We start from the raw sequence: 8,044 nt of genomic DNA, 5'->3' as shown, positions 1-8,044 counted from the left end.
ACTGATCAATCTAATAAACTTAAACCTGCTCCATCCTCCCTATTCTGGTATTTTAAAGAGTACTTAGCAGAAATATTAAGCAACCTAACTAATAGGGTTGCAAACTCCCAGCAAAAAAAAAAAAATAGGGAACCACCCTCCTCCTCATGATGCTTAATCGATGTAATCAAATTTAATTTGATGCAGGGGGAAAATGCACAAAAATAAATTATTTTTCAAGAATAATTAAATAGATTCAACATCTTTCTTCAACAGAATTGCAGACTGCACAGATGGTATCTTCCCAAAGGAAAAAGTACTAGCTTACTAGGGTATATTAGACTTAACAGTTACTATATACAGTAATGGACTATATATTTTACATCAGATTAAAACTTTGGGTGTAAGAGTCAGATAATTATTTATTAAAAGCTAGACATTTTAAATGAGAATAAGAAAGAAAAGTATGTATTTGTGCCCCCTTTTTCCTGTTCATGCCCTATCGCCCCCCCTGGCTAAACTTTGCTAGATCCACCCCTGCACAGTTACCAGCCGTCAGCTACGTAGAAAAGGATCCTGGTGTAGAAAGTAATATTAAACAAATTCTAACAACAGCTTATCAAGCTTAAACGTGCTGCTGTTGTTCAGCCGCTGGTTTCCTCTTTCTGGTGAGAAGTGGGCCAAAAACTAAGAAGAGAGACGGACTTGCGACAGAAAAGCGGATCAGCTGATCATTAAGCAGTTTCATGATTGAAGTAGCAGCAGGAGAGAGAGAGAGAGAGAGAGGCAGTCCCTCCATATATCTGTTGTTAAGCTTAACGTGGGAATGCTTTATAGACATTCAGAGATGAACTTACACACTTGCTTTACTTCTCTCTGGGAAAACTTCCTCGGAGATGAAATGCTGGTTTGCTAGCGAGGCTACAAATACACACAGCTGCTCTATCACGTGATGCACACTGCTCCGACGTGCTATGGTTATGAGCCGAGTTACGCCGTGTAGCAAGTTTTGTGAGGTGCTTTTTTGATATTTAATGGATCGGATTACATTTTTTATTTCTCGCCGATATCCGATCCAGTAATTTGGGTCAGTATCGGACCGATACCGATACGTAATATCGGATCGGTCCATCTCTACTAGATACATTGCTGCTAACAGCAACAGGGATGAGTCAGTGAGTCAGTTGGGCTTGTGAATCATGATTCATGAGTCAGTAAAGTGATTCTCGAGTATTGAACGATTCGTTCATGATTCGCGCATCACTAGTGAAAATTCCTAATTTTTTTTTCCAGTCCAGCCCTGCAGGTTAATACTGGCAGTGTCACCATGCCAGCTGACTGTATTTCATCATCAGCCAGTGTTGTTCTTTATACATCAATATTACCAAAGTGTACCATAAGGCAGCATAGAAAGTATTTAGTTGCTTTCAGGTTTCATTCAAATGTTAGTCTTTTCATTTGTTTCCCCACTTTTTTCCTGTTTCAAAATCAAACACCAGTTTGTGAGAAGATTATCTCCTTTTTTTAATAGGCAGATCAAGTTTTGCATTGGCATTGGCTAATTTGCCAATTGTATGTTAAAAATGTTTGTATTTTAATATTCAAAAATGTTTTTGCCCAAAACATATGCGCACTATATGTCAGTAAAAATACTATGCAAATATTGCTGTCCTTGAATGCTGAATAAACACTGACAGAGCACTGATTGTATCTCTTGTACTTTATCAACACAATATCTAAAAACTTTGCACCATAGTGGTTAAAATCTCATTCTAATAAGAGTTAAAAGCTAATTCAGTTATTAGGTTTATAGGGTTATTGAATTATGGTTAACGTTTGGTAGATTCTTTTTAACATTATCTGCCAATTACATCTGCCACCCTTTTCCAAATCTGTGCCCCTACCTGGCCCTGCCAACAAAAATTTTCTAGACACGCCACTGTGAACAGAATCAACTTTTGGGGATTAACCAGAAGATATAAAACAGAAAAAAAAAACTAGTTAAAGCCTGTGTGAAGCCAGGCCAGGAGAGTATTTTTTTTTTTTATCACATAGCCTGTTATTTTTTCTTTTGTCTTTCTTGCAGCTACCCTCATATGGACATGGACAAACAAAACGACTAAAACTTTGAATAGATTTTTCAGTTACATAAAACAGGAACAAAAAAAAAGTTGAGTAGGGGAATCACTATAAACATTTACAATGTTTACTAAGACAGGCTGAGGGTATCATTATCTTGGTAAGGATAGACCGTGGGTTTGTAGCTATGCAAAGAAAGGCCTTCCCCAGAAATGGGGCCAGAGACAGCCTACACCCTGGATTGGTCACCAATCTGCTGCTTGGCTAACACATAGAGACAGACAACCATTCACACCCCATTACACCCATGACCAGTACCTTAACATGTATGTCTTTGGAGGCAACCTAGAGAGAACCCACACGGGCTGAGGGAGAACACTGTCTGAAGGATTCAAACCCTCTTGCTGTGGCTAAGCTAGGTCACAGTAAATGGAAAATGGTTCTTATACAGCACTCACAGATTCTATGCTTAAGTGCTTTCTGTTCAATATTCACACTCAGGGTTTGCATCTTAGCCAAGGACATGTGGGGACTGAACCACCAACGTCTTTCCTAAAAGTAGCGTCAGCTGTATATGACATCTGAGAAATCACAAATTGGGAGACCCTTTAAAGCAGCACCAATGTAGTGGGATTCATAAATAAATGTTTGTTTTGAAAAACATCTACATTCCAACAAATGAATAAATATGAAAAATCATATTTTGACTAAAATTTAGTTTGAAACTCAATGATTATTCATCTTGTAGTCTCCAGCAGTGTTATATGACTGTCAGCATGAAAGAAATACAGAGCAATGCAAAATTTCATAGTCTGCAAGGAATCTATGACTTACCTTAATCAAATACTATCTGAATGTGGGCTAACATGTGGTTTACTTTGTCTGCTCACAACAAAGGACAAGTGTTTGAAAAAGGTAAACAAACAAGGAATACGTGGGAGAGCTCCAGATTTGACCTCACACTTTTACTGCTGTTTTTTTTTTTGTTTTTTTTTTTAAATGTTCAGAATGGAATTTGTTCTTTTATGAAAATATCTCAGCACCAGAAACATTCAGGCACACGTCACACTTGGGAAGTAAAGCTGACCCTCTACCAGCAGAGGGCAGTCACGCATCGTTGTGGTTGGTGCAGACAAGGAGAAGAGTCCCGGCTTTTGACGTCACTTCATTTTCATTCTGAAGGACTTCCAAACTAGACTTCACTGGAGATTTAAACAAACAAAAACAACCACAAAACTTACTTAAAGATCCGTGACGACAGCTTTCTTCATCATGATCAGTTGCACTTTAGTGAACCCTTGTATGGTCACATACTGTTATCCAAACTAATAAGCAAAGGGAATCCAGATAATGTGGAACTGTCAGAGAATATAAACTTTTCTCTCTGTATGTGGTCTGAGCAGGTTTGAATTATATCCGTGCTTCTGCGTGAAATCTGTCACCACGCTCCATGAACTTACACCCTGCTGTCAAGCCGACAGGAGAAGAGCAATAGGTCTGATGTGGATTTTCAAAATAATCCTCTCATGTTGTAGAGCCTTGATATAGAACACGGAAGTAAGGATGAAGTTACTGAAGATGGAGACAGAGAAAATAAGCAAGATAAAGTGTGTGTGTGTGTGTGTGTGTGTGTGTGTGTGTGTGTGTGTGTGTGTGTGCGTGAGAGAGAGAAAGAGAGTTTTGGATAATGTTAATTGAACTTACTAGGGCACTTTTGAATTATTTCCATATTCCAAGAACATACAGCTTGTGTATACAAAGTATATGCAAGCACATTATGTTATTCACAGCCGACTGCAGAAAGCAGGTCAATGTAAATACAAATATCTGTGATCCTCAAGACTTACACACCTTTTACTGACAACTATTACTACTTATAATAACAGCAATTATTATTAGTTAGGCTCAAGGCCTTAAGGGGGTCATATGATGGGATTTTTCTCTGTATGTATCATTGTAGTTTCTACCTTAGAATATAAAGCGCCTTGAGGCGACTGTTGTTGTGATTTGGTGCTGTATAAATAAAACTGAATTCAAATGAATTGACTTGATGGACTCTTCTGACAACTAATTGAGGGATTTGTTAAATTTCGACAGAAGTAGAGATATTTTCTACTAATACTACGAATTACAATAAACAGTCGAGGCTTTTATTTTGTAGGTTAGACTATCATCCGGTCTCGCGGGTACAGACTCGGAGAATGACGCTCACTCAGCCTCACGCAAAGCTGTTGAACCCTCTCAGCTGAATAGAGGTCCCCGTCCTGCGGCCAAACAACAGACCGCTCCTGGTTCTGAGGGGAACACCCACCCACACCCACAAACACCCACCGGACAGGACTGGGACTTTCTTTCTACGTTCAGTTGTTTTTTTTTTCTAAACTGCGCTGAGAAATTCTTTCTTTCTCTTTTTTCCTCCCCGTCTGAATCGCGAAGTAGAGGTTAACCCCATCAGATACTTTCTGCTTGTTAGCGTGGATGTGAGTCTCCGTTTCTCTGCAGTCAGCACTATGGAGGGCTGATTCACCAGCTTTACACCTAACAGGTAAGTTCAAGGCCGTCCTTGATTAAAATTGATTAAAACAACAACAACAAAAAACAAGCAGGAGTTGTGGCAAAAGAACCTCTTGTAAAATTAAGAATAATAGCCTGTCTTCTCATTCAGTTTTTCTTTGTTAAAGACAGAAACCTGCTTGGTGGCATAATGCGCGTTGGAACATTTACAAGTATTATCATAACTTTAATTCATATTAGATACTTGTTTGACATGGAAGGTGGGCCTGCTTTGTAATTTTGCAGTATTGTGCTCGCAGTTTGTTTGGATATAACAGAATTTGTCAGCGTCACGCGCAGTCTCCGTGCCAGCTTACCCAGCACACTCAGACCAGACTGCTTTACAATGGACACAGAGCGGGACCACCGTGCGCACTCTCTTTGTCAGCTGATGTAGGAATGTGCATGAGCTGTGCGAGCCAAATGTCAAATGCCTTGCTCACCTGCTAACATTCTCCTGGACATACGCTGCTGCCTCTTTACTGCCTCATTTAGAAAACAGAAATTACGCACTTTGTGTTCACTGAACTTGGACGGAGTTCACTGGCGTTTAGAGGCGTGAACATGGGCTCGCTCTCATTGTTGGGTAATGATTGTGGATGTTGTTTATGTCGCGTGTGGTGACGAGAAACATCTCATCAGCCTTTAGACAATGAGGAAGCTCACCCTAAAACAAAGACGTTTCTCTCATAGATTGATGTTCTTGAGTGCGGGGTGAATGCATGGTTTGGTTGAAATGGCTAAAAAAAGGGAAGCTTGACTTTAGCTCAACAGCTGGTTCTCTGTTTTAAAACAGCTGTCAGATTTAATCCAGCAACATGAGAAACAGCTTAGAGATTGATTAAATCAAATCAGAGCCTCCAGAAAAACTCTCTTCTAAGTCTCGTGAGAGGGCAGTGATGGAAAGCAGGTTTTCTTCCCATTTTTTTTTTTAAAAGGGGTCAAATGTTTTGATAGGACAATTCATATGCATTTTTAATGGCTGCATAGCCCGGTCTTGATCCTTGCTTATGTAGGTCCTGTCATTCAGACACTTTTGGAATAGCTGGCCATCTGCTTGCTGATGGTCTGTTCCAAAGCACGATATCGCATTACCCACGATGGACTGTGGGGGATGAAAGAAAGTGCTTTTTATTGCTTTATCACTTTGTAGAAAAGTTACACTATTCATAGATTTAAAGCCAGTTTGTCAGTTGTGCCATGTAAGCTGACTGTGGAGATGCTTGAATGAAAAGTTTGTAAAAGGGAATATAAAACTTTGTTTCTTTGAGGGTTTTTATCTTACAATATAAAGTGCCTTGATGTGATTGCTGTTGTGAATTGGGACCATATAAATAGAATAAAACTAATGTAAATGCTCTTTGAAGAAATATACCAATATAGCTTATGGTTGCCAGTATTTGTTGGTATCAACATTTTTGCGTGATATCAGACACACTGATTGGATTGCCTATTGGCAAACAATATATTACCAATTATGGTGGCTAAGGTTTTTGTCACAGTGTCACAAAATAAGGTGTTGAAGACCTGAAAGATTGTAAATCTGTTTCTTTTTGTAATGAATATTAGAGCCAAACTGCTATAGACATTTGAGGACAATATCGATATTCGGACACTTATCAATATATCAACCGATAGTTTATTTTTAAGCTAATTTCCTTAGCATTTGTTTTAAAATCTAAAATGTGTTATTTATTCACTTGTTTATGCATGTGTGGCATTCCAACTAACTGTTGTCCTTATTAGGGAGTTGCAGAGTAACTTCTGGTGGACAAACTATGCAGCATCAATACTCATATCATGGCTGAATGATGATTTTCCCTGTCTCTTCTTTGCTTTTAAAATCTTTATTTATTGGCTATTAAAAATGATGATATTGGTAAATCATCATATAGCTAATATCACCTGATAACATTAGTCTGTAAGTAAATTGGTAGAGTTTTAATGAATCATTTTGGTTTTACCTAACACTAAAAGTGTAATAAAAACAACCAAAAGAAAATGGTGTTGTCGTTCATAGGTTTTTCTAAATACCGGTAACCAAACTTTAACAGTCAGTGCATCCATGATCCGTATACTGCTGTACTGCTTTGAGCTGTAGCTAGTATAACCTAGCAAACATTTTAGCTTGAATTAGCTAATGAGAACTTGCATATATTCATATATTGTCTTCATTTTTAGCGACATCTTTCTTGTCTTTATCGAGGTCCACAGTAATAATAAGTTGTGTATTCAGTCTGTTTAATGTATTGTAATTTTCTGAACTAACTTAGAAGTTGGAATCGACATTAGCTCGTGTTTTTGTTAGCTTTAAATATTAGGCTATTTCACTTTACTGTTTCAGGTGTTTCTGATGTATGACTGACAATAGGGCTGAATCTATAGATAGTGAATCTATTGTCTATCTATTACACACACACAGAGATCCAAAAGTAAAAAATAAATAAATACATACATTGGACATTCAAAAATATAGTAAAAAGTAGTAGTTTAAAAAGTATAGTTTAAAAATTATAGTAAAAAGTGAATGATAATAGAAAGCCAGAATGGTTAAAATAACATGTAAGGTTTTATATGGTTTCAACAAACACACATTAATTTAGTTCTGTTTTTCACTTACAACCTTTTGTTAAATTTTGTTAGGCTTCAGACTCCATACAGCAAGAAATCTTCTGGGTCACACCCAAAACAGTATCGCAGGGCGGCTGCCATTTCTACATGGAGAGCTTTTGAAATCAAACTGTGGCTCATTATGCTCATTATATGTGGCATACAGCAAGCATTTAGGTTTCTTCCGGAGCCCAAACCTCTCAGACACACGGAGAGGAATGGGTCGAAGGCCACTTCAGCTGCAGCTGGTCATTGAAAAAGTGATGCTGCTCAAACCACCGCTTTCTAGCCCTTTCTGTGAGTCACAGAAGCAGGACTGCTCAGCACGCATGCAGCAAGGACAGGGCTTTTTGATTTATAGGTATCAAGTGTTGACTGCACTGTAGGTTAAGTAGTTTGCCTTTAAACAGCGAGAAAAGTGGAAATGAGTGGGAACAGTAAACGGAGTGCTTTTTCCTTTTGAAATCAGAAGCCTCCTCAGCAGGCCGTCTCATCCATAACCTTCTCGGGTGTCACATACCGTAGTAAGATGTGAGATATATTTTTAGCAGCATTTTTTAGTAACACAGGCATCGGTTGCTAATCATAAAAAGGATGTGATCCCTTGCTGAGTTTTGATGAGCGCTTGTTAATGAGTAACTGTGTTGTTAAGTTGTTAGGTGATTTCAAGGCACTTGTTTGCTTAATCATAATCAGAAACATGAACTGGCATGGAAAGAAATGAGAGGGCACACAGCCTATCCAAGTAGGTGCATTATGTGCACACCAGATTCTGATGATAGAAGTATTAGGGCGTTCCCCATATTGGTCACTGCAACAGCTG

The 8,044-nt window shown here is 38.4% G+C and overlaps 1 protein-coding gene across 2 annotated transcripts in view; it reads left to right on the top strand.

Moving 5' to 3' along the window:
• Nucleotides 1–4,294: 4,294 nt before the first annotated feature.
• The window catches only part of plxnb1a (plexin b1a), a 72,421-nt gene continuing 68,671 nt past the window's right edge, over nucleotides 4,295–8,044 (top strand). For both annotated transcript variants that reach the window (XM_087833365.1, XM_087833364.1), the window contains exon 1: nucleotides 4,295–4,603. The gene's annotated coding sequence lies outside the window, so the exon portion shown is untranslated. The remainder of the gene's footprint in view (nucleotides 4,604–8,044) is intronic.

The sequence above is a fragment of the Neolamprologus brichardi genome, chromosome 20 (assembly GCF_056152115.1).
Source record: "Neolamprologus brichardi isolate AB-2024 chromosome 20, ASM5615211v1, whole genome shotgun sequence".
Lineage (NCBI taxonomy): Eukaryota > Metazoa > Chordata > Actinopteri > Cichliformes > Cichlidae > Neolamprologus > Neolamprologus brichardi.
Note: the sequence above shows the minus strand (reverse complement) of the source record. Positions and strands in the feature narration are given on the sequence as shown.